This window comes from Typopeltis vanoorti, chromosome 23, assembly GCF_054136105.1.
Source record: "Typopeltis vanoorti isolate ZY-2024b chromosome 23, IOZ_Tvanoo_1.0, whole genome shotgun sequence".
NCBI classification, from domain to species: Eukaryota; Metazoa; Arthropoda; class Arachnida; order Uropygi; family Thelyphonidae; genus Typopeltis; species Typopeltis vanoorti.
The window spans coordinates 52,700,012-52,725,290 of NC_143571.1; the positions used below are offsets into that span (position 1 = coordinate 52,700,012).

The 25,279-nt window shown below is 32.9% G+C and overlaps 1 long non-coding RNA gene across 1 annotated transcript in view; it reads right to left on the minus strand.

The window, feature by feature from the left end:
- LOC150093854 (uncharacterized) overlaps nucleotides 1–25,279 on the minus strand; it is a 36,456-nt gene that overhangs the window by 4,434 nt on the left and 6,743 nt on the right. The window contains exon 2 of the long non-coding RNA XR_016550342.1: nucleotides 1,008–1,091. This is a non-coding gene — a long non-coding RNA (uncharacterized LOC150093854). The remainder of the gene's footprint in view (nucleotides 1–1,007; nucleotides 1,092–25,279) is intronic.

The following is a 25,279-nucleotide window of genomic DNA, read 5'->3' on the forward strand; positions in this document are numbered from 1 at the left end:
TTGAATTTTCGTTTGTGAAGGATAGCACTTATATCACATGATTAAAAACCTCAAAAATTAAACGATATTTAATTCAACAATACATCGTTTATTGATCACTCATTTTTGAGGAATCAACTAGTAATGTTTATTAAATGATATTTATGAGTTTCGTATGCTCAAGTATTTTTTTAAATAAATTCCATTTATATTATATATCAGGAAATTTCCATTGTTGTTTTTTTTTTTTTCTGAATGAAATGTCGCTTAATGAAAAAGGAAACAGTGGCGCCACCGTTATCATGAAATTTCTAAAAACTAACATGAATACTACATTGTATGTATAGCAGAAAAATTAGGGAAAGTTGGCGAAGTGTCAAGATTTAATACAATTTTTAAAACGATCTGCTGAATAGTTTTTAAATTTTCAATAATACTAACTTCGAAGTATTCTGCGTATACCTTGCTATAAAAGAGAACAAATAACTGTTTTTTTTTTTTTTTCATATTTAGTTCTGCTAATTTGACTTTTCACAATTCCAAAATCAGTTGACAGTGTGTTGTGACAATTTAAATAACAAGGAAATGAATATTTACTTGGTTTTTCTTGTTACGTTTATTTAAATGGTTTATTTAAGTTGGAAGCGGGATGACATTATCTTTTGTTTTACTTCTGGTCGATTTCTTTTTGTTCTTTGCTGCCGTCATCTATAATAGTTGCTCCTCTTTTGTATGTTTTTTGGGGAAAAAAATGTAAATACAATTGAGGGAAAAGTATATAGAATTTAGTCACCAAATGCGTAGAATTAAAATAGAAATAATAATAAAAAAGATGATTATTATAATTTCAATCTAACTTCAGATCAATACTTCCAAAAAGGTGGATAATTTTGTGTATTACATATAAGAATATATGTTTGTATTTCCAAGATGATTTTATTTGGTCTTTTTCTGGCAAACTGTATCAGTCAAAAGTTAGAGTACTCTTGCCAGTCATAGCCTCTTTACATTTTACTTGAAACACTTACCTGTTGAGACTTCACTTTTTGTCTGGCCAATCTTCGTAAGCTTGCATCATCGCACGAACAAGAGCCCATTTATCGCGGTCACCACTACAAAAATAAAAGAAGAAAAAAAAACGATTTTTTGTAGAAAATGTTTAGCAGAAGTTGTACCAAGAAAATAGAAGTAATGAATTATGTGAAAAATTATGCACACACACACACACGAATTCAATATCGCGTAGCAAACGTCTTGCTAGTTCATTATTTCAATTAATCCAGTTCTTCTGTGTATTAATATTTATACTTATGCAACTTCAAAATATTAGATTGAAACTTTTATTCACTTGGTTCCAAAGTGAAGTAAAACCTGGAAATGGTAAAAACTACTTGTCAATAAATTTCGATTATTTTCTGTAATTTCAGGATTACCTTAAACAATCGCAAATGATGTAACTGGGTTTCAGGACATTCTCCCTAACCATCTCCCACATTTCTCTGAGGTCATATAACTTCACCTTCTTCGCTTCTCATTTCCATCTACAGAAAGTAATCTATCTTGTGATTTCGCAAGATAGATTTATCTTGTGAATCTTTAAAATATCTTTTAAGACGTTTTACTGTTTGACAAATTTTGTAATCTAAAACTTCATTTTTTTTCCCAAAATCAAAGGGAATTGATTTGTGGTGGCATGTCCACTCTTAGTCAGGAAAAATCCTGAGTAAAATATTATTATTACCAAACAAAGATAATAATCACTATTCACATGTTATGAAATGTATAACAGCAATTCGAAATAAAGTATTGTTTACTTGTTCAGCATTCGAGTTTTGAGTTCGTAATCGAACATAGCTTTCCTTTATGGTATATATTTTTTAATCTTTTCTGAAAGAAAAACATGATTATTATTATGCCAGACTTGATGTTCTCATGAAGGAAATATGTAGAATTTGATTAGTTGACAATTAAGCCTAAAAAATGACTTAGTTTTGCAAAACAACATATTTCCGCTTGTCATACTGTGGAAGCTTATTCAGTAGCATGCAACTGTGAATTTGTTGTATTCAACAGCTAACCATCTTTCTTTACTAATTACTAAAGATAATGAAAGAGAATGAAACTATTAATGTTCACATGTTGAATTTGTTAAACTAGACTAATATGCAGAATGTTAATTATTTTGTTGCCTATAAGAAAACACGTGGAAAAACCTTGAACATCTTTTCAGTATAATTTAAATATTATATTAAATTTCTCGGCTTTATATAATTTAAATATTTTCGGTATAATTTTCATTTTATATATACAGTAAATATTTATACATTCAATTCTTGTAACTAAGTATATTAACTTGTCTTCTAACAATTCCTAACCATTTATAGAAATATGCCTAAACTCTAAGACTTATTTATTGATTATGATGATGATTGTTCGATTTTCCTGGACTCGGTGAATATTCAAGAATAACATTTGAATATTCCAACAAAATTTACGGTTTTCTGTTTTTGTAAATTGAATGCTTTAGTAAAACTTCACATTGTAACCAACCCCCTGATTATATATATTTTATTATATATCCAAGAAAAAAAGACATTACAAACTTAAACATAAAGCTATCTTTTTTATGTTTGAGTGTTTGGAAGCTCCAATTTTCATCCCTCAAGACAGACAAACCCAATCAGAGAATACACATAATTTCCCATTATTGTAAACTATGCGGATAGGATTAATCGACCTATCAGAGCATTAATCAGGTTATATAAAACCAAGTTATTTGGTAACTACAGGCCATTCAACATAAAACGTTAAGGTGAAGGAGAAAATGTATAGTTTTCAGCTCATAAAGATTTTAAAGAGACCGTGTAAGCAAGCTAACCCACTAATCATTCGCCTGCATTTAGTTATCATGTTTGATTTAAAGTAATTTCAGATTCCTAAATATTACTTTTTCTATTTTGCTATTGGCTTCCGTTGTATCTCATTAGTCAATTAACCTTATGCTAGACTGAATTAAAACAAGGGAAGTATTATCATACACCAGAGGAGTAAAATATCGGAAGTAAAAGAAAACAATGAAATCAAGCAAGAATTAAATGTTGAAGGAAGTGTTTCATATCATATTTGAACAGTGAGTTTAACAGAAAGTTCGTTTTAATCTATGAGTAAAAAGGCATGTAGCATCAATTATACTCGAACATGGGCTTAAATTCTGAAAAGGCATTTTACAAGCACGAGCAAAAGACATGAAAAAATAGTAAAAGACGTGAGGCAAAAGAGATAACATTTCGGTCTTTTGTTAAAGTTAGTAACTAATTTGAACCTGTAACACATTTTAAACATTGAACGATAGTTTTTAATCAGGCATTCATTTTTAATTCATTTTACAAAGCATTCGGTAAATTACTCTAAGTTACACAACTGTTATATTTTAATCCACCAGAGTGTATTTCAGAAATACGTACACTACCATCACCACCATCAACATATTTCGACTCTGAGAAAATACAGTAATTCTGGAGGAGTTTATTAGGTTCTTGCCAGGTCCAGGTTTTTCTACCAAAAGAAAATATCGAGTAGTGGAAGTATGTTATTCATCCAGTTCACTCTCCCAGTTTCTGTTCACACTGTTTTAATTCTCCTTCAACTCTTCTTCACCTTTAATTGTCGTTCCTCTTGGTATCACAGGTTTATGGAAAACCGCTCCTTCGTGAATAGCGATAACTTCTGATTTCTGTGTTTTCTTGGACGTGCAAGATGATTCTGTTACAGGATGCGATTTTTCAGATGCATATTACCTCTCTTGAGATTTTTTTCTGTAAATGTCTGCCTTATTACCTGTACGAAAAATCCTACCTCATCCTACCATGTGTGCATTTTTTAGCTTTTTTTTGTGAATTTTGGAATACAAATGAACGAAGTTGTGCAGCTCTCTTTATAATCATAAAAATACTAGCATTTTAACTGCGGAGAAAAAATATCCCATAAAATTAATAAAATATCTATAAACAGAAAAATATAAAACAAATTGGAACAAATAATAAAAATATGCCCTAACACACAATCGCCCACCAAAAATAACATTAAAAACATTTATATCTATTTCACCAACATTCGAAGCATAACATTAGTGCTATACACGGCCATTTACAGACATCAAAACTTGATCTCTTTTTCCTAACAGAACCTCAGTTGGCATCCTCCACGATCACAGTCCACCTCAATTGTCCCAACTCTTCACATGACCTCTTTTCTGACTGACTGACTTCAAATCCTATTCCCAGCTTCCGATGAGAGTACTCCTAATTTCTCTTAAACATTCAATAAACCCTGGAGTAGCCTAATGTTAGATACCTCCAGATTTTTCATAACCAGTGACTTGAATACTGACCTCCTCAACATCCTGAAATGAGGTGAATACAACTTAGTAAATTTCAATGCCAAAAAAAACGCGTCTGCCTTATTACCTGCACGAAAAATCCTACCTCATGCTCTCTCACTTTTGATAACATTCCAGTGTCCTATTAAAATGAGCTTTCTCACTTTAGGTCGACTGCTTCAACCAGTTCATCCTGACACAAACTTATTACTCACATAGCCTTCCTTAGCTTCTAAAAAGCTTGGTGTTCTTTTTCGTTCTAAAATCACTTTTCTTCCTCTCATTTGCTAATACTTTATGTCTCAGATCAGAATAACTTTAGAATACTGTTCCCACGTTTAATGTGGAACACCCAAGACCTCCCTAAGAACTCTTGATGATATTCAGAAGAGGGCAGTCCGCTTAATAGACGACCCTTCCCCCACAGGTTCCCTTCAATCACTTTATCATAAGCGTTTTGTTTCAATTCTGTGCCATTTCTATAGATACGTTCATGGACGTTGCTCCTGTAAATTGGCCGCTATCATTCCTCCACTTTCTTCTAACCATGTAAGAACTAGAACAGCTACTGGCCAATACCCATATGCTGTTCAGCTTCGATGTATTCGAAGCCAGTTTCCACCTTCTCACCAGTTTCCACCATCCTTTGGTACAATCTCCCCTTCCATACTGTTTTTCCCACTGAGTATAACCTCTCACTCTTTAAAAAAAAATCTCAACAGGCTACATATTCTACTTCATCTCTTGTCCTCACATGGCACTGTAGTGTTATAGGTCTTGTGACTTTTCATGTGTGGGGTCGTCATAAAAAATAATCTAAATCCAAAAAGGAATCCCAAAAGAGTTCCAAAGTTATCTTTGAAGAATAAAAGAAGGCGTTAGAAGATTTTATTTATTTATTTATTTATTTATAACATGATAAACGAAACAACGAATTTAATTCAATCTTATTATCATGACGTTTATTTTCTTAAAACAATTTTATTTTCAATTTAAAGATATGCAAAATAAATAATACTATATTATTAAGTTTGTAATAATGAGGATGTTTTATCTTTTCTGCATTTTTCCTTTCTTAAATACAATTTACTATTGTGTTTCCTTTCTCATTGTTTAAGTATATTTTTCTTACAAATAGCAAGTCACGGAATGCCGAAGTTAAGTTTATCAAATTTAACTTGTCTCGGATATCGATTTGAAACTACGTATGGGCTTGTTTATATCACTAGAAACATCAGAGGAATTTGTGGGTATCTCTAAGACTTTCCCCCAAAAGGCTAGAAAAAAAAGAGATTAGAAAAAGTAGCGGATGACAAAAGAGAAGATCAAGAAAATTACTTAGTACTTCTTGTTGCCATCTAATCAAAAGACGATGGATTATTTTGAAGAAAACAATGTATGCTTTGAAAGAAGTTTGACTCTTCTTTCTTGTTTTCCAACGCAGTACTGTTTTATTTTTAATTTGTTGCTAAACTTATAGTAAATAAACTACTCTTTGAAAAAGACTACAAAATAAAATTTCCTAATTTCAATGTATTTCATGAATATGTTTAAAATTTGTTTTGTTTTCCTTGGGTTGTGTTTTACTTTCGTTTCAGGAAATAAGGAATTCTTATTTTAGCTAAAAATAATTACAATTCAATTAAATTTGTCAGATATGCCGTTACTTCATACAAAATATTTAGAGATTTCAATAGCATTTAATATAAAATATTTGTGTGAAAAGCTATTTTTTTAATTGGGATTGTGTGCTGTTTGTTAAGCCTGACTCATTTTTCTCCAAAAGACAATATCAGATAATAATTAATAAAGTATGCAATGTGATACAGAAGATGCTTTTTTGTTAATTTTAGAAGTGGAATGCAAATGTCAATTTTTAATTTTTTTTTTAAGGATTAAATGAACTTCGATGCCTTATTAGCCAAAAAAAGTCTTACGGCTTTAATAAACCAATTATAATTTTCCAGAATAAAATTTTCCTAAATTTCTAATATTTTTATGAAAAGGATCGATTGTGAAAGCAACGCCATACCAGTTGTTCTTTATACAAATTCAGTTCTAGTACGTATGGAGAAATGAGAAAAGTCTAATACTTTTGTTTCTAAAGTGAAATCTTTTATGCATCTTTAGCCTATGTCAAGGCAATTTTTATCTCACTAATATAGATGAAAAATAGCGAGACACGAGCCAGAAAAATACCCGCAGGCTACCCTCACGCAAACGTACTATAGGGAAAGATGAAGATAGCATTAACAAAAAGAAATTTTGTAATAAAATAAAATTAATTTTATGGTATGCAAGTAAGTGCTTTTGAGGAAAGTGTCATGATGTTCCATTAGTAATGGAAAGGATTATAATTTCAATTTGTCTCCCTCTCAATACTTTATTTGGTCTTCGAATATTACTAGTTAGGGTTAGAAACACGTCATAAAATGTTTTGCCTGCCATATTTTCACGTCTAGTAGGTAGACTTCACGTCTACTTATTAGACGTGAAGTCTACCTACAGCGTGAAGTCTACTTACAGCTGCATGAAATAAAAGAAAATCTTTTATTTCATGCAGCTGTTTGGCTATGTTTATAGTTGTGCTATACACACCTTTATCTATGAATTATAAGAAGTTATCGACTAGAAAATGTCCCTTTCAAATGCGAAATTATTCCAAAAGTAAATAAGCATTATCTGAGGAATTTAGGACACTCCGTAGCTCAGTCAGTATAGACGAAGCCCTTTGGACGGAAAGACCTGGGTTCGATTCCCGTCAGTGACGTGAGAAACCTTTATCTGAGGAACCTCTTTCGACTAAAGGTGAGTTAGCCGGTCTCATATGGAGGTAGAGTTTTTCATCCCCTAGAATAGGCAAACCGGCACAGTGAACACACATGGATTACAGTCGTGAATACGTCCCAGACATATGCCGGTCCTGAGCCCAGATAAAATTGGGGGGTTAGGGAAAGCAATGGTGAACTACCCTATAAAATTCTCACCAGGAATACTTTGTGAGCAATGCCTACAAAATCACGTAGGAAGGATCTGAAATGACTGAAAGGGAAAAACCAGGAAGAGGAATTTCGATTCACCCACAAGGAATGAATAGTTATTATGAATTGCTGTCCTAGAAAATTCTATAAGAGAATGAATTCTTTTCTCTTTCTTCTACGAGTATATTTTAAGATATGACCATATTGAGCGCTGGCAAGTTCGTCTCATACCAGGTTTTAAGAGATACCGAATTATTCGAAAGCAAATTGTTTTCTATTTGAAAATATATTTCATCTCGTGTAAAAGACAGTATCGAATGAATAATAAATTCATTTCATGAGTAAGAAATGAATTTATAACAAAATTCTAAATAACAAGTTTATGAAGGTTCGTTCTATTACTTATGTTAATAGCATGTGTTAATATCCAGTGAAATATAAAAACTCTTCGAGTTTAGGAGAGAGACAGGTTCCCAGTGAAAGTGTCTAGGGTTCTAAATAGTTCACATGCCCACAAAAGGTAAACATTAAGTCGTATTGGCAATTCAACTTATGGAATCTCTTTACTAGGGAAACGATCTGAAACTTTTCGTTGTAATAACGTAAAAGTCACAGTTTACATAGGAGTGAGCTCTGGTCAACTCTAATAATTCTAATGATCCTGTTTTACATTAAGAAATATTCAGGACGCAATTCCTAATATTATGAAAAATTAGAAATTATTTTTTATTTAGAGTACAGTAATTAAGAATTAATGTTTATTTCGCAGATAATTCGGTATTTTTTATACCACGCCCACACATAAGATGCTGCAAGGCCTATAACAAATAAATGGCGTGTGTGTGTGGGCTGGAAGTGCAAAGTAATCTTTTGATATTCATCTTAAAGAGCTGGAGGTTGTAGTCCTTGGGGAATACTTTATGGATAGAGTTGTTTCACAGTACTCAGGTAGGTGGAATGAGAGATGACCGGGGTAGTAGGTTTGGTGAATTTGGTGTTCTCAATTAAAATAAGATGTTGGGAAGCTATTGCTCTTTTCCTGTAGCAGAAATGGGGAAAAGCTTAACGGATGGTATTGTGTCCAAAAAAACGCGCATGGAAATATCCATTGAACAGAAACAATGCACAAATTGACCATATATCAGAGAGTGACTGAAGAAACTCCTTGAGAGAGGGCCAACCGAACCACTCCCTTGTGAGCTGCATCAAGCATTTTTATAGTGGTCTTAGGTACACCACCCCAAATTTGGATCGAGTGGATTTGACACTTGTACAGAGTATGCATATGAGCAGAAAAGAAGTCAAGTAAACTAAGATAGTATTAAACTAAGAGAAAACCAGTAAGGTAGCAAGATACCATCCAGAAAAATGACAGTGGTGATACTGCAGAGGACAGAATGGGAAGAAGACTATAAGATAGTCATATATATATTAAAGAACATCTGTCACCAGGAATAATTCTGTTTTGTGTGATGTTGTTCAGCTGGTTTTCTACCAACTACAGGGTGAAGGCCTTTCCCATTGCTGAAGGGTTGGGTCTGCTTCTCCCATGGTGATCCAGCCCATTTTGGGAGCATGTTTATATACTTGGATGAATGAATGTTATGAAGATGACAATCACAAGCATCGATGCCTGTTGGTTGGAGAGCGGATACGCTAACCACTGGGCCAACCAGGTTATATATAAGCTGTATATTACCAATATATATATAACCAACTATTTCTCTCTCTCTCTCTCTCTCTCTCTCTCTCTCTCTCTCTCTCTCTCTGTGTGTGTGTGTGTGTATATATATATATATATATATATATATATATACACAGAGAGAGAGAGAGAGAGAGAGAATACTTAACATGTTCTAATGAACTGACGAGTTCAGTTTATGTCTGTAAACTGCCTGTGCTTTCTTGCCTTGTTTGCATGTAATGTATGATGACAAACGGATGTTTTTCAGGAGATGAACTAGACAAAATAATTAGCACACCTTCAATTGCAAAATTTTTATAAGTGTTCCTCTTGTGTATTATGAAGATAATCAAACCGGTCTGCACTCTGTGAAGTAATTTCGTTTAGTAAAAAAACCTAGTAATGCTTGCTTCATATGTTTATGATGCAGTTATAAATAGAAATGTGCTAGTTCACCCATGAGATGCTTTCCTCGATAAACAGGTATTGGCATCACAATATTTTCCTGAACACATTAGTAACAGTTCAGTTTTCTTTCTTGTGCATACATATGCTCCGAGGGATGCCTCCACTTATAAGGATATACATGTGTGTGTGTGTGTGTGTGTGAATATGAACAGTTGTAGGAGCTTCTATTGTCGATGTAAATTGACAGGGCTCCCGCAAGGTTTTATGAATTAAACTCCATAGGGAGTCAGAGGAATCTTATTTACATTCGAATGTAATTTAAAGATAATGCATTTTTTAAAGTTGTTAATGTAAGCTCACTAGATCTGCTTTTAAGTAGTCTGTTTGTCTTCTTAGTATTAGAGAGAGAGAGAGAGAGAGAGAGAGAGAGAGAGAGAGAGAGAGAGAGAGAGAGAGAGAGAGAGAGAGAGAGGGGGAGGGAGAGAGGATTGAAAGAATCTACGTTCGTTCAGTACACAACAGATCCATATAAAAGATCAATACTTTAGCGAATCAACCATGGATTATATTCTACCTGTACAATATCTTATGCGTAGTAATCCTGGAATTTGAACGAAAGTTGAATACGAAAAAAAAGGACTTTTTTCTCAGAACATTGAAATTAACTTTAACACAATGTCTTCAACTGGATTTATCCAAATGTTGTCTGAAATTTTTTTTCGAAAACAAATAAGCTCAAGTTTTGTAAAATGTGTCGTGAACAGCCACTGAAAATTTGCTGTCCATCCTCAAAGCCCTTTCAGCGATGAAACAAAAAAAAAAACATTTTTTATTTCTCCTTCTCTCTCTCTCTCTCTCTCTCTCTCTCTCGAACAGAACCAATATATGAAAGAGAAATAAACCTTTTGACTACCTCGTCACTGGAAATATTTTGAGTTTGTTAGGTTGCAAGGAATCTGGAGATGGTATGTTTCTATCGCGATTTTGTAGGAATGTGTCTGTAATTGCAGTTATTTGGTTAACTCTTTCTGATCATTAATAAGACAGTGGAATCTCGTTTCTAAGATAATCTGAATCATAGCATGCAGCTATCTGTTCGTATAGATTGGTTTTCTGAAGATAGAGATAATAAATAAATAAATCACCTAACACCTTTTATTCTCCAAAGAGAGTTTGCGAGACAGTTTAATTCTAACTCTCTTTTGGAAATTGGGGGTGGCAATCTCCACCCTTAGCCAATCACAAATAGCTGACCCAAGGCGATCAATGATTTTAATTGGCATCTGGAGAAGACTGTATGGGAGACAATTGTTGCCATTTAGTGGTTCCTAATCTTAACACCTAAGTTTCTACGGCTTAGCAGTTCTATGGGAAGCTTTTGGTATTAAGACCACATTATTATTTAAATAAAGCGTTTAATAAAAAAATAAGCAATTAAAACCTGATAAGTTTCATACTTATCAGGTTTTAATGAGGGATACTGGTTCCACAAAGTTTTGCACAACAAAAAAAAATATAAACAATTAATTACAGATATTAAATATTATAATAACTTCACAACTATTACATACACATGAATAACCAGAACAAAAACCTTTTATTCTGGTTTCCCACTTGTATATAGGTTTTTTGTTCTGGTTTCTGATTTGCATGTAACAGTTAGTAAGTTATCATAACATCGTATGTTATGATAACATAATTATAATTTAAATCATGTTTAAAACGTTTTGTACTAGTGCCCCTGATGATATAAATCTGACGACTTGCGAAACTTGGGTTTTAATTGCTTAGTTTTTTAGTAAACTCTTTATTTAGATCATAATGTGGTGGTTTCGATACCGAAAGCTTCCCACAATATATACCATTGTCTGAAACACTGTGAGCATGACTGGCGCATAGTATTTTTCTTGTGTGTGCGATTAATGTTCGGAGCCTTTCCAAAAAAGTGTTTTTTGAATAAAGTGTGAATAAAACGAACAGCAATGAAAAACAAATGAAAACCGCTTTACAGTATAATGTTACCTACGGATTAGTCCTGCTTATACAAATTTTTTCAAGTTATATAAATTTTCAAAATAATATAAAATAGTAATATAAAGTTAAGAGATTTATTCAAATATTCTTTACATTAATTTTGCTAAAAGGGACTCGTCTGGCTTTCATTTTAGCGAAATCGTGTTGCAGTACATCAATGTTGATAGACTGAGCAATATTATTTTCTATTGAAATTAGTGCCAAACCATTTAGTTTTTCTTTACTCATGCTTGATCGAAGGTAGTTCTTTATTAATTGTAATTTAGAAAATGTTCTCTCTCCTTTAGCAACTGAAACGGGCAAAGTCAATAGTATTCTCAATGCAATCAGTGAATTTGCAAAGAGTTCTTGAAATTTGTTGTTATAAATCCACTTCAAAACCATTTCTGGTGTGCTATTTTCTTCAATTTGTCTAGATAATAATTTCAGCTCTATTTGCGATTCTTCTGCTTCAATGCCCTTGTTTTTTTGTCACTTAATGCTTTTTCTAATGAACTACATTTTTCTTCCAATTGTGGGTCTTCCATGTTATCACATTCTGTAATGTTGTACAAAAATTCAAAGGGCTACTAAATGAATTAAAAGGCTGATACATCTTGATTCATCAAAAAATAAAGTAGAACTATTTTAGGTATATATTCGTAAATTTTAATCAAAAATTACAGTGATATAATCGGGTCCAGGATACAATATCAAAATTTATTTGTTCGTTTCCAGGAAGATCTGAAGGGGCCCGAACGGAAGACGACATACATTCATAATTATATGTACCATTCTGTACCATTCGTTGTTTGTTTAAACTCTTATCTCATATTTTTTGACATATTTTAGGCGCCTTTTCTTCTGCGGCGCCTGTGTATATTGGACAACTTCGTACACGCCACCAGCCAGGCCTGACTGTGAGTAATACTGTCGGTTTTTTGATCTGTGGGATCAATAACCCAGTTTCTGTGAAGAGCAAACTCTACTTGTGCCTACCAGTGATCAACCACTTAATTAGTGGTTGAAGAAAGGCTTAGCGGCCTAACGCTGTAGATGCAAATATCTTTTCTACACCGCTTCTGCCGAACAAACAAAAACTAGAAAACTTGTTCTTGTGTATACACCGGTAGTTATATGAAAATATATATAAATAATAAATAAAAGCTATGCTCATTGTTAATGTTTTAGATTTAATATTTTTAAATATTTCATTAAAAATTTATATTAAAGAATCAGTATAAAAATTAAAAACTAAAAATATTTAGAGTGTTAAGTTTCTACTTATAATAATTTATGCTTTTTAGTTGACCGATTGAATCGCCACCTATATATAAAAAAGTAGTAAGATTTTTACGTCTGCATTTTCGTTAGTTCATTTTTGTCGTTCAGTGAAATCAGTAAATCACTCCATTTGTGTTTTGATAAAAATATACAGTTAAATTTGTTCGTATGAAGATAGTGTATATAACAAGAAGAATAGCATATTTTTATTAGATTATTCCTGAAGTAAGTAGAAAAGGCACCTATATTAAAGACAAGCTTATTTTTCGCAATAATTTCTAATTGAAGTTTGCATTATATATTTATATAATGTACTTAATTTAAATCGCTTTTCCAAAAAGTCTGCAATTCTTGCGAGTTTTTGTACAACTGTTCCAAAGATAAATATCTGCAAAAGCAGAAATGAAATAAAAGTTACATTTAGCCGAAGTTTGCTCTTAGTTGGCATTGATAAATAAATGAAATATTCATAAGAGAGAGAGAGAAGAATGAATATTACATTACAGCAGTAGCTATATTGGCATCAGTTAAATATTTGCTTATTTTAAAATATAGTATGCCCAATTCCGATTGGTCGAAGTTCTGTAGTCTTTAAAGAGGAGAAAAATCTTTAGCTTTAACTACTGGCATACGATCAAAATAATTTATTGAATCAGTAATGATTACTTTTAGAAATATAAATGCACTTTCTTAAATAAATACGCACAACATGATAACACAATAAGATGTAAAAAAAAAATAAAATCTCTTTCAACTTAAAGTGTTTTGAATGAAAAAGTTTATTTAAAATAAATGAATTAATCTTTTTTTTAACTTTAAAATGATATTTAGAAGAAAGGCGATTACTTTTTGTTTTACTTTTGTATCTAATTAGCGTTTGTTCATAACACTTCATAACTGTAATTGCAGGATAAGTGCTAACTAACTAGTTTTTAGTATAAGATATAATTTTATGTCTGTAATACAAAAAAAAAGGCAATTCTATCTTTTAAATGAACCTTACTGTCATTGATCAAGCGGCGAACCCTTGGGGAGATGAATATACCTAAGCTGAGAGAAAAAGTCCTTATGAGAGTTAATTAATTCTCATCAGATTTAGATATTCATTGGAATTCTTAAATTACAAAAGGCTGGTAAATAATAAATAAATAAATATAAACTGATATAGTTTTGTATCCCTTCTACATGGTCTGCATTCGAATTCTTCCATTCGATAATTTATTTTTACTATGAACATAGAACATCATGAAGAGTTTCAGAGGTTATTTTTATGACATCTCAAATAGCATTCATTATTGATGCTGTGACTTCATCAGTTGTGAAGATTGTCGATTGCCTGAAGCAAAATTTCTTTTTTTTGGATGAAGAAGAAAGCAGATATTACGAAGGAAATTTTAAACATATTACGTTTATCCCGTATCCTCACACAAATAATGACCATATTGAAATCTTATCGGGCTACAGCAGCGAGTTTGCTGTAGAGTATACAGGACTGAATATCAAGAGACTGGCGTCTTTTGTGCACTCCGATCATCGTAGGAATTTCTTGAAGGAAAATCATGATAGGAGGTGTTTTCTGAGTCAGAAAACAGCTTAATTATCATTCAAACTTGACCGCATCAGAGCGTACAAGCAATGGAGTAATCATGTACATTTTCTATTGATTAAAATATCCTTGTGATTTCTCAAGTATCCATATTCATACTTCTGCAGCTACATGATACAACGTGTACAAATAAAAATAAGTATGCAATCGATTGAGACAACCATCAAGGTGTGATTTTTCGTAATTCTTTTACACTGATTTATTATCACCGTAACTGAACTTAAAGGAGCTTTTTTGCTTACGTAATGTCGACAGTTTATTGTTATTTGTAGCATATCTATATCCATATCTGTCTATCTATCTATCTATCTATCTATGATCCGGTTTAATATCTTATATTTTAAATAAACCATTAAATTCCATCTTGCTAGAGAGAGAGAGAGAGAGAGAGAGAGAGGGGGGTATTATTTTATATAATTTTTAATCGTTTTGCAACATTTTAGTTAACTAATTTTTAGGCTTCTTCTTCCTGCCATGGATTTTAGGCCAAGTGGGATACTCCACTCTCATGTCATCGCTTTCTTGGTCTTCTAATTCTTTTTTAACATTTATTTTTATATTTGTATACTATTTTTGGTGGTCTGCTATTGTCCATTCGATTTAGATGTTTTAACCATTTTTGTTTAGATTTACTTATATAGTATAGTAGTTAATTGGTTTTATATTCAGGGATTGTAAAATTTCTTCATTTGTTTTATGGTTTCACTTAGCATGTCCAACTGTGTTTATAAGAAATTTCATTTCTGATGTATGAATCCGTTTTTCATTCTTCTTTTTTAAGCTCCACACTAAGTTTAGTAAGAATTCCAAATACCAAATATGAACAAAATTCTTCCTATCAGAGCAGAGTTATTAAACGAGCAGCACATAGATAGATGAAAAGAATTAATTGCTACTTATTCGTTTTGAAAATTGCATAATAAAATCGATAAAAAATTATCTGTAGACCACGTGATTTTTATGCTTATGTTTATAAGTTAAACTGAAGAAACGGAAGCTGCGTGCTGAATTAATTCATAATATAATAAAATTCAATTTTAATCTATTTATTAATTTACCGTATTGTTGAAACTACTATTTTGCCAAATTATGAAAAATTGTTCACGATAGTTTTAATAACTCTTTATTGTACACAATCACTCATCGTTCATTAGATATGTAAATGGAAACATTTGCTATCATTTTCAACATTCTCCTCGGTTAAGATAATCTCGTAGGATCATATAAAAAAAAAAAAAACAGATATTTCGAATCCAATTTCAGACACCATTTGAGGCAGAGAGAGAGAGAGAGAGAGGAATGTTGTTCACTATTCACCAGACGCATGCATCGTAAACGTTTTTTTTTTATTAGTACTGCAACTAATAGCAGAACCTACTGAATGATCACACACCTCAGAGATATGGCAAATCATTCTAATGCAGAATGCTACAAAAGAAAGTATTTCCTTTTTTCACTCAGAGATTCGGAAAACTCACAAACAAGAGAACGGAGAGCCATGGTTTAAACTGAGTAAATATTGATCTTATTCCCGAATGTCAAAATTGCATATTATTTTTATGGGATAAAAATGCAGGTGTTTCCATTTTATTATTATGGTAACCGAAGCTAAATTCCTGAGTTTATATGCCGCTGTCGATTATATAATGCTTTTCTAGGCTAGAAATTGAAAGAAAGAAAGAAAAACGAAAGCCAACACTGAGTGGTTATGAGTAATGCCAAGTTATTAATCAGTAATTTATAACTTTGGCACTTTATTATTTCCAATAATACCTACTGCTGGAAAACCAGAAGTTAAGAAAAATAGATTTCAGCCAACATAATGGCAAGTGCATCGCTTTTAAAATTATAAATTATGAAACAGTAAGGAAACTAAGTAAAAATATTTCAAAACGATTACTAACTATAGAAAAAGAAAGTTAACATTGAAATTATGTAGCCTTATCGAACATTCTATGAAACTAGATCTGAACAAACAGGACACCTTATTAGTTCCATTTTAGTTGTAGACTAGAAGAACACTACAACTCAGCAAAATCGGCCGTGGAACACACAGAAACAAATAGAATAATTGTTAATTAGGACTTAAGACCTGCTCTCTACTAAAAGCTCTCGACTAACATGCTCCTTCATAAGGACTCAGTTTCGGCGTTTCCTACCTATTTCAGAAAATAAGTTGGAGTTTAAAAAGTTCTTCCTAAACCCTTTGGAAAGAAAAGTCATTCGATTATTATAATGATTAAAATGAAACCGAATACTATAAATCTGTATCTGTGCTAGGCATAATAATAGTCTGTTATAAAGAATATCATACAGGGATAGTTAAATATCAATAAAATTATAAGCAAATCATAATATGATTTTCGGTTAAGGACTAGTTCTTTTTACCAAACTTGGTCAGTTACTGTTATGCTATATTACAAGCAAATACAATAGTATTCAATGCTGTACCACAGTGGGAAATTATGACATGTGATAAACATTGTAGTGGTAAGACTGATGTGCAAAGGACATATAGTATTGATTTGTTGGGCTTCTGCAATCCTGCTTTAGAGACCATACATGGAACTTTTCAAGCTGCTTTAGACTTCCACTAAACGGGACTGTGGTCTCATATCTCTCCACGAAATTCATTTCCCACTTAAAGACATTCATTATTTATGCTCATGACAGGATTAAAAACCACATCCTATTGGTAGGAGAGTGGGTACATTAACCATTCGACCACTCAGGCAGGGAAAAACTCAAATTTGTATTTTATAAGGATATTTCTATAAACTGAAGAAAATGTACGGAAAAATTATCCCATTGATAGCTGATGGCATGAGTAGCAATCGTATAATGAAAGATTTCGATTGTATGCGGATTGCAAATCATAGAGACATGACCAATCACAATGCAGAGGAGAGTTGAAAAACATGAAAAATGGCATTGAAATTCAATTTATGGAAAAGACGCCAGAGGTGCCTCCCATGTGTGTGGAGCGACCTAAAGCACGATAGTGCTTTAGGTCGAACCACACATGATTGGTCGGGTTCTTGTCCTCTTATTTTCTGGTTATGGAAAGGGTGCTGGTGTTTTGAGTTATAGTTACGGCGTGTTTGTTCGGCAGCATGCTGTAAAATTTTCTCAAGCTTATCGCGTATGGAAAAAGCTGCAGTAATTAAACATGCATTGCTATGATTTAAACATGCATTGAACTGTTCCCCGTAAACACAAGAACTAATCCTTTCCCATCTACCACCAGCAAATTCTAACTGCATATTACATCGTATCTCGCCATTATTTAGACAAAAAGATAATCGTTTTCATGAATATGCCTCCATTTCCAAGTACTGTTGAAAAACTGTGAAAATTTGCAAATATCTTGAATACTGGCCACGACTTACCGTCTCCTGATTATTTACTTTTCTTAGACTGTCGATACTGTTCATGATTATTGATCTGCTATTTAATGACAGGTCTTTTATTTTTATTAAGGGCAGTTATTTTCAGTTATATTTTATAAGGTATGAGAGATTAAAAAAAAGTTATGATCAGTCATTCTGCTAATAACGTGGATAGAATTCGATGTTTGCTTTTGTAATACTAAACTAATTCAACCTACCCGCAAGCAGTTACCTTCTTTTAGCGTTTGGATATATTCTTCTAACACTGTTTAATAAGAATAATTTTGTTATCTGAACGTGTTTCTGTAATGGAGTCTTGAATGTTTGCTGCGTGATCATATGTTGTGATGTTTGGTTTCTATTCACGTTCCCTCCCTAAGCAGTAATGAGAGACAACAGAGGTATTTATGTGGTCTCAGAAGTGTTGAAAAATAATCGTTTATAATTCATTACGATGCTTTTTAAAGCGGGCTTAAATTTATTTTCCATTTACGGAAAATAATGTCGAAAAGGGGACATCGTTCAATATTCCTTCAATTTGTTTTTCTGGTAAAGGTATTTACTTTTGATATCTCTAATTTGTATTTTTATTACGTCATCAAGTTAATATCATCTAAATTAGATGATACTTTTTTTGTTTAAATTAAATCTAAATTAGATTTAAATTAAACGCATCTGTGCCATAATTACTTTTTAACTCTTTAACTACTCATTTTAGTAGAAACATTCTGCTAAAGAGTCTGGTTTGATCTCATTATATAGTACAGGTTTCTTGGTTTATTCATTTTTGAAATAAGGCATTATATATTTAGAGAATTTCTTCGCTATACTAAAAGAAGTTTTGCGAAACGCACTATAATGAAAACAAACCAAGTACCTGTTTACAAATAACATGGACTTAATAAGCGCAGTTGCCTTCTCCCTAGAAGGAGAAGTAAAACAGTGGAGATGAACATATTTTTCTTTAAAACCCTAGCAGCGGAAGATTGTAAATTTATTGTGTTTTGAGTATGCTAAAGATTAGATAATCTAATTCCCCATACTCTACAGTCAGCACATCAAAAAGTGACAAATGACTTTTTAAAAACCATTCAACTTTAGTTGAAAAACTTCCCTCTTATTCTCAAACGGATTCGAACTTAGGCCTTCCTACCAAAGCACATTGCTACTATCAAGCGTGATATCAAGGCGTTATATTTCTATTCATATTTAAAATTTATAATTAATAAAAATTTTACGAGAATCCTGTTTGAAAATGAGTGTAAACCTACACAGAACATTAGCACGGTGGATGAATTTAAATGTCAAATAATTTGAGAACTCAGCTCCAGAGACCTAATATGAGCTTTTCCGGTGTAAGACCACTGTTTCAATAGATAGGGCGGTGGTCTCACAACAAGAGATGAAATCATCTGGCACCTAAGTGATCCTCACAAAAGTAACATTTCTTTTTTACTTTATTACTATTTCACTTAAGAACTAAGAACTTTTTTTAGGTGAAACTACGTGGAAAATATTCATTGAATCTTTAAAATTTGAACTTGAACCACACTTTTCACATCGGGGTGGGGGCTCTTAACATATTTTCTACTGTGATACAAAGTCATCGTGTTCAATAAAAAGCAATTTTATTGACTCCCCCCACACACATTTTAATGCATTATGCTAATTAGAATTCATCTAACTAGCATGATGTATTAACTTACATCAATCGCTGTCTCTTCAAAACTTCTGGAAACTCAAGCATAAAATGATTGCTAAGTAGCCTAGTTGAGCCAGTGGATCAACTAGTCGATAGTTTTCCATTTTCGGATTTTGAAATCTTCAGGTTTGAATTCCGTTGTGACAATGACGTTTGTGGGTGTCTTTAGGTGTAGATGATTTTCGCCGCTCGATGTGAAGCCAATATGCTGCTTACTGGAGGACTAGAGTGCTTTAAAAAGTATCTCGTCTCTAGAGAAGGATTTCTTGAACTTTAGTACAGTGCATGTAGTGTTTGCAATGTTTAGTACACTGTACTAAACATTGTAAACGTATGGTATTAATTTGTAATATTTCATGCTTAAAACTGCTGGTATAAATTGCTAGCCAATTTCACTACACTGTGCCTCCCTGAGTAACATCACTGCTACTTTTGTCCTATAGTTCCATTAGTATTTCCTGAAACTGCAATACATGTCCTTAAAACACAAAACGTTCTCTCTTAGTTCTCTTATTTAGAAAACTATAAAATACGACATATTAGGTCCGGTTATTATCAGTAAAGCTTATTATTACCACACTTACTAAACAAATTTTCTTATTTTCATTCATTTTTTCTATTTTTGCTCCTTTGAGCAGTTCCTATGTTCGTAAAGATCACAATATGCAGATGTTTAAATCAAATTTTTAGAAGTTCTTTTTCTTCTCAATTTTCTTCCCATCTATGGTAGCACTAATGTACAGTGAGATTGAATAAATTCTGTCGTGTGCGGGATGCAGTACAAAAATAATCCGTCTCTTTGTAAATATCTTCAAAACAATATTAATTAAAAGTGTTTTCATTTCACAAAGTTTCCTTAATGACGTGCTTTTCAGGGACACCTCCGTCAAGAAATCCGCTGTTAATTCCATGTCATTCTTTTGTACACCTACTCGTTTCTCGCCACGTCTTATTTCCTTTCGATTGCGATCTTCAGACCTTACGCTATTCCCGATATCTGGAATATGCTTCAAAAGAAATGTATTTTTAAATTCTCATGTTTAGAGTAATAATTAAGTGAATGGCAGCGCAGCATTGATTTAATTTAGTTAAATAATAGGTAAGCGATACCCATACAAAGTTTTCTGATAACTTTATTTAAATGAGTTGTGGATTCTATTAACGCAATGCAATATGACAAAAGAGAGGAAAAACTTAAAGAGTCAGTTAAGCTAATCCTACACGAAAGTTAACTGAAAAATCAATCTCTGTTCGATGTATTGTTTCAGCATTTCTTTAGCAACCAAATAACTCACTTCTATTATTCGCAGTGATTTATTTAAGCACGGTCAATTTCTCGAGTCGCTTTAAGACAAAAGGATACACAAATAGGAAAGAGCTTTTGAAGAGAAAACAGATGTTAAATTACTTGATATCTTTAACGCCTTCGGAATTTAAAATACTTTCTTCGCAGTGACATTTATTAATGTTTTTGACGTTATTAAATATTCCCTGGCGATAATAATGAAGCAGCAACGTATTATTTATCCGAAAAGAAATAACGGAACACTTTTATATCAAATCTTAATTTGAATTGTCTATTACCGAGATGAAAGGAAACTTCATTTAGCTGCACCTAAGCGCCTAAGGTCAGAGAAGCCGTGAACTAACTAATCTCTGAAATTTTGTTTTTGTTATCTGGACTAATTTATTTTTAATGAGTGAGAAGTCACTCTTTTATTTCTTTCTGTTTTTATTAAATGTAGAATGATGAGAAGAAAGTATTTGATTTCTTTGCGAATTTGCATTTCTGGCTCGATTTTCAATTATCTTTAATCCTAACTCATTGATATTTCACATTTAGTTATCCGATTTCCTAACAAATAGAATAAAAACTGTTTTAAGATAACTTTAAGATGATTTTTTAAAAAACTGAACGGAACTTAGACTCTATTGTAATAGACAGTAGTTGTATCTAACACTTGAATTTACTGCATCAATCCATTTTTTTTTCTTCCCTAGAGTTCTAAAAGGTTCAAAGAAACCAATTTTAGTTTGAGAAAGGTCATACTTGTAGAGCTTGAGGGCTGATGATTTGAAGGATGCTGTCAAATAACATAATTAATTTTTTACATTCCAATTTTCTATAGCAGCAGCTGGCAGTCAACTGAATAGCTGTCACACATAACATTCAATTGGATTTGCACGTACTAACGAGCAATACGGTGTGATCAAGACCAAAATAAAAAAATAAAATAAAATAAAAACTGATTGAAAACAGAATGCAATCAATTTGAAATGGAAATCCTAAGCTAACATGCCAAAAAGAAAAGTAGGCAATCGAAACTATACTGTTCGTAGGTTGAAAAGTGCTGGTTTTAACTCGAAACCAGAAACTTTCAACGTCCTGGTTTCGATTTGAAATTCTAGCAAAAGACATGTATGGATCTTAAGCTGAATCTTTTCAATTGAATCTAACCGAAGATGAAATAGTTCGTGTTATATGGAAGTGGTAGAATTTTTCCTCTTAGAAATTTGGTTCCTTCTCAAACCTGTGGAGAAAAGCAGTTGAGATATGTACATTGCATTTCGCTGCACAAAAGCATTACACAGTTTAAGTCTGATTATTCAGGTATTGCTCTAAACACACAGATTAATTAATGCCATAATAATAAATTACAAACATTGGAAGCAGCACAGTTGAAGTTTCTAAGACCACTTCTGGGACTCACTAGATTAGATAAAAAGAAAAAGACAGAAATAAGAGAACGACTAGATACAAAGAGCATCGTACAAGAAATAGAAGAATATCAGCAAAATTGGCTACACCAAAAAAGGATGAATAACAATAGGATTCCCAAACTAGCATATAAATATAAACCTACAGGAAGAACAGACCGAGGACGTCCAAGACTCAGATGGAAAGATCAACTTCATTCTGCATAGCAGAAACAGGACATAAAAGCCTATACCTAAATTGCTCAGACGACGACGAATAGTGAATTAGCTGATGTGTAGGTTCTTATCGCGCGCGCGCGTGTGTGTGTGTACATGGACCTAGTTTTTCCTTTCAATCGTTTACGACCGCAAGTGACTTTGTTGGCTTTGCCCACAAAGTATTCCTGGTGAGATTTTTACAGGGTAGCTCACTATTGCTTTACCCAACACCCAATTTTATCATGCTCGGGACCGGCATATCACTGGGACGTATTCATGACTGTACTACGTGGGACCGTTTGCCTGTTCTGAGGGACGAAAAACCCGAGTTTCCCGGTGAAAAAACCCTACCTCCGTATGAGACCGGCTAACTCACCTTTAGTGAAAGAGACAAGATAAATTCCTCACGTCACTGACGGGAATCGAACCCAGGTCTTTCCGAACAAAGGGTTCTCTCGAGTAAAGCAATGATGACGTCATTGCTTGGGACACGCTTACGCAAAACGACGAACAAACAGATCACAAAATGTCGTAGGCTTGGACCATTTGCTCTACCAACTCCTTATGAACGAAAATAATGCTCAACAATAAATGTCTTTTGTTCCATTGCTATAGTCTATGAAAAGTGCATAAATTCCACACGTGCTCTTTTATTAATGTGCATGCAGGCGAACGGAAATGGGACATTCTTGGACTGTGCGAAGTTAGACGTAATGGTGAAGAAATGCTTCCATTAAAAATGGAGGCATACTCTATTATAGAGGCCAAGATAAGGAAAGAATCGGTGGAGTTGGATTCTTGATAAACAAAAAACCGAAGAACAAATCTCAAAAAGATACATTTTTAAGATCATCGAAGTCTATGCACCAACAATAAGTCATACTGACGAAGAAATTGAAGCCTTTCATGATGTATCTCAACTCTACAATGAAGGAAAACATCATTTCAGAATTGTAATGAGAGAGACTTGAATGCTAGAATTGGTATATAACATTCAGATGAAAGCTCAATGGGAAGTTTTGGTTATGGCATGAGAGACGACAGAGGAGCAAGGTTAATAGAGTTTGCAGAAAAAGAAAGCTTGTATATCATGAATTCCTTTTTCAAGAAAAAAACACAGAACGTGGACATGGAAAAGTCCAAATGGGAAAACTAGTGAAATTCACTTGATCCTCAGTGATAAGAAAAACACCTTTCAAGACTGCTCTATTATAAACACCTTCAACATTGGAAGTGACCATCGTATGGTACGTAGTAAAATCCAAATAAAAATCTAAAAAAAAAAAGAAGAAAATGTTTCGGAGATCAAAACAAAACATAGATCTACATAAACTCAACATTAAAAAAGACATATTTCACCATGAACTAAACAATAGATTTAAATATCTTATTATAGATGACAATGCTGATCTATCAGAAAGTAATGACATTATTACCAAAAACCTTTTACAATGCTCACTTGAAATAGCTGGTACCACAGAACAGAAACAAGACAAAATCTCTGAAAAACAAAACGGCTTATGAAGAAACGAAGAGAAATTAAACAATCAATTAACCTATAGAATAAAATTGAATACACTGAATTGTGCCAAACGATCAGAAAACGTATCACAGAAGAAATAAGAAAATTCAATTGAAATTCATACAACAAATTATTGAAAACAACCGTACTCTCAAAAAAGCCAAACAGCAATTGATGAACAGCAGCAAACAGATGGTTGCAGTCAAACTACAAGACGGGACCATCACCAGAGATAGATATGCTATAGAAAAAAGAGTTGAAGAATTTTACTCAATACTATATCAGGATGATGAATTAAATATAGAAGAAGACAACTACGACACAGCTGAAGTACCACAGATTCTACCAGAAGAAGTTGAAGTAAGTGGAGAATCCAAAGCTTGAAAAATGGGAAAGCTGCAGGTGAGAATGGAGGTATAGCTGAAATTCTAAAAACAGGTGGAGAAATAATCTACAAACTCTTAACAAAACTATTTACTTTATGCCTGAAGAAAAATGATATACCAACAACATGGAAGAAGGCTACCCTAATTCTGATACATAAAAAAGTGAGATAGAAAACTTGTCGAATTACCGTCCTATCAGTGGTTTACAAAAGTCTTAGCTCATGAGCTTGGTGCGATTCTAAGACTACCACAACTAAAAGAACAGGCAGGCTTTCGAAAGGGCATTAGTACAATGGACCATATTCAAGTTGTACAGCAGATTATTGAACGGTGTGATGAATATCACTCACCACTATGTCTTGATCTTATTGAGTATAAGAAAGTCTTTGATTCACTTAAAACTTCTGCAATACTTAAAGCATTACGAAACCAACAAGTGGAGGAGCCATACATCAGAACCATGAAATCAGCATACATCAATGCCACAGCAGCAATTCATTTCAATCGAAGCATCTCTACTGTGGAATACAGAGAGGTATAAGACAGGGTGACACAATATCATCAAAATTATTCACAGCGTGCTAGAAGAAATATTCAAACTTCTGATTGGGAAGGGAAAGGTCTGAAGATAAATGGAAGATATTTAAGCCATTTACGCTTTGCAGATGGCATAGTTATCTTGACTTCAACTGCGTATGAATTACAGACTCGTATCCATGAACTCCAAATTGCTAGTAAAACAGCTGGCTTAAAGATCAACCTAAAGAAGACCCAATTTATGTTTAATAGCTATGTCCAACCAGAAATATTAAAAAGCAATAATGAGGAAATTATATAAGTAGATCATTACATATACTTATGACAACAGATATCAATGGAACGAAATATCATGGACGAAATTAAAAGGCACGCGATGGTTGGGTGCATTTGGAAAATTACACTCAATATTCAAAAGCCAACTACCATTATGACTGAAGAGAAAAAGTTTTTAACCAATGTATTCTTCCTATACTGACATATGGCTGTGAAAC